This window comes from Dendrobium catenatum, unplaced genomic scaffold (genome assembly GCF_001605985.2).
Source record: "Dendrobium catenatum unplaced genomic scaffold, ASM160598v2 fragScaff_scaffold_659, whole genome shotgun sequence".
In the NCBI taxonomy this organism is placed as follows: domain Eukaryota; kingdom Viridiplantae; phylum Streptophyta; class Magnoliopsida; order Asparagales; family Orchidaceae; genus Dendrobium; species Dendrobium catenatum.
Genome location: NW_021319121.1, coordinates 40049 through 43078, shown reverse-complemented (window position 1 = coordinate 43078; position 3030 = coordinate 40049). Strand labels below are relative to the sequence as shown.

At 39.6% G+C, this 3030-nt stretch overlaps 1 non-coding gene across 1 annotated transcript; it reads right to left on the bottom strand.

The window, feature by feature from the left end:
• Window positions 1–300: 300 nt before the first annotated feature.
• On the bottom strand, window positions 301–372 carry TRNAH-GUG. The gene has a single exon. It is a non-coding gene; the product is annotated as a tRNA-His (tRNA).
• Between the last annotated feature and the right edge of the window lie 2658 nt (window positions 373–3030).

The following is a 3030-nucleotide window of genomic DNA, read 5'->3' as shown; positions in this document are numbered from 1 at the left end:
ATTTAACTCTTAACAAGATATACAGGAAAAAATAATAATTATTGGTTCTCTTTAAAAATTAAATATAACATAATAACAAATTGAATAATTAATTTGCTTAATTAAGCACCTATTTAAATTTGAATAATTAGTTAAACTCGGAATTTTTTTTAAACTCACTGATTTATAGAAGGATTTAAAAAAATTGTTAATTGCCTCTCAAATGCTTAATGGCCAAAACTTAAGTCCCTAAAAATTATGATTTTATTACCCTAAAAAGGTTATCACGCGAAGAAGGAGAAAATTAAAAGATATACGATATGTGGCTGCTGGGATTCGAGCCCAGGTCTCCACGGCCACAACGTGGAATTCTAACCACTAAACTACAGCCACAATTGTGTTGGTAGGAATTTTTAATAGTATAAATCTAAAGACGTCATAGCTCCTGAAGCAAGAAATGTTTAGTTGATTTTCTGGATTTTTTTCTTGAATTGTTCGTTTGTTTGCAAGCAGCTTTATTTCTCTTCGATTACCATAACTTTTTTATGCTTTGTTATGTATCATCTCTTTCCGGATATGCCATAACTTTTTTTCTAACTATTTATTATATGGGGCAAGGTTTGTAAGCGAGTCAACCTGATTTGTAAGCCGGGTCAGGCTAGGCTTGACAAATGTTTCGTTAGTCGAGCTCGATAAGCTAATGAATCAAGTTTGAGCTAGCCCCGAATCGACTCGTTAGCTCGCGAATCGACTCGTTTAAAAAATATTATTATAAATATACATAACATATATTAGAATTCAAAATTTTCATGTACAAAGTTATTAAAAACATTTAAAAATTATATCTTACTTTCTTATATTAATATTAAGTAATTCATTAATTCGTTTTTTTTTTATAATTTGTCATTCTTTATTCATTTTTTTATAATAATTATTTAAATCATAATTGATACATCGTCAAAAAATTATCTTGATCGGGCACGAATCTCAATGCAAAATCAAGTTGGAAACTTCAAAAATTAATTCGGAGACCATCTGAACTCCGATTTCGAAGAGAAGGAAGAAGCTCCTCCTCGACCACCGACGGAACCTCGCTGGACCACCACTGAAGCTCGCCGGACCACCGCCGGAACTTCTCTTGACCACCCCCAGAACCTCCCCTGACCACTGCCGGAGCTCGCCAGACCGCCGCCGGAACCTCGCCGGACCATCATCGGAGCTTCGTTGCACCACCACCTCAAGGCCCGACATTCAGGCGTTCAAGCCCAACATTCTGCTTAAGGCCCGACGTTCTACTGAAGGCCCGACGCTCTGCTGAAGGCACGACGTTCATGCCCAACATTCTGCTTAAGACTCGATGTTCTACTGAAGGCCCGACGCTCTGTTCAAGGCTCGACATTCTGTTCAAGGCCCAACGTTCTGCTCAAGGACCGACGTTCTGCTTAAGGCCAGATTATCAACTAACACCCGAACTTCCAGGTGATGCCAGGGTACTACCAAGTGATACCGGGTCTAACACCAGACTTCTATCAAACATTTGTTAGTTGTAACCTTATCGCCCTTGGAGGCGAGTCAGCCCTTTGTAATCGACTCAAATTCTAGTTGAATCATTTTCAACTGGGCTAGGCCTCGTGGTTTTTCCCCTTTTGAGCGTTTTCCACGTAAAAAGTCTTATTTTCTCTGTGTGTGTGCTGGATATCCGTACAAAACTAAGACGTATAGTTAAAACTCTATCGCCGCGTATATTCTAGCCCGCAACAATAATCATTATCTCTCTTTCATCATAAATGAACCAGCAATGAGCGGGCTCAAACTTGTAGGATAAAATTCAAGCAAAAAATGACTCAAACTCAACTCGAATCGTTCTGCTTGGATAATGAAGACTGAAGGTTGGCAGAGTTCAATTCATTGGTCCTTTGTGTTTCTGTTTATGAGTGGGGCGGCTACTTTTTATTATTATTATTATTATTCTGGTAATAAAATTGTAGAGCCGAATACTATCTTTCCAATGCTTCTAAGTGTCAGCTTAATATTATATTCTACGGATATTTGAATTCTTTTGTTACCTCCAATCCGTTAACTGTTTTTAATGAAGGAGCTGCATGTACTCCTGTGAATATATACCTGTGCTAGAACCCATTCGTAAGTATCATGTAGGTCGTGTTCGGGTCAAGCGAAAGGAGGATCTACTCCTTTCTCTCGGTGCAGTTTGTTAGAGGGTATCGCTTAGGGGTTAGAAATGAGCTTAACACTGGAGCACGGAAGATGGCACCGACCACCTCTTCTAAGCAATCTCCCCGAGGCAAGGGCAACCTTAGAAGTTCCTATCTTAGACAGACAAATCTTTATTCGTCTCAACTAGAGTCAAGATTCTCATTCAAGATATATTAAACAGTGGGCGATATGCATCGCCTTCTAGATATCTCTCACAATCAGATTTGTCTAAAGGCCTCGACAAGGCATCACTTGCTCATCACACCTCACAATAAAGCAGCCACGAATGACCTAATATTCCACATCAGCCCATCCTCCCGACTACACTCCAATGATACTCGCCCTCCTCTCTTCTCAATAAGGACTCTTAGATTAACTATCGGCCAACGATGACAATTAAGTCTCCACATGCCTATCTCCCCTCTTAGTCGCCATTCCACCAGGCATTGACGGTCGACCTACAACATAGACTAAGGCCATCTCCAGCCGAAAATCTTATTTTTCAGTCCAAAATGTTGTAACTCATCTACAACCGAACTCCATTTTCTAACACCGAAAAAAAGAATGTTATGTGTACATTCTTTCTCCATTTTTTTTCTAACACTCATTTTTCACCCAAAATATTTAGCTCAGGTGAATAGGCGTCGCACTGTTTACTCCCGGAATTACGCGCGATATATAGCATTCAGTTGAAGCTTTTGGCGGACAGCATTCAAGTATTTCACATTCCATTGGACAGCATTCAAGTATTTCACATTCCATTGCAGATGGTCTAACACAGGGGCGGAACCAGCTTCAATTTTGAGGGGGGGGGGCAAATACAACACAAAAATAATT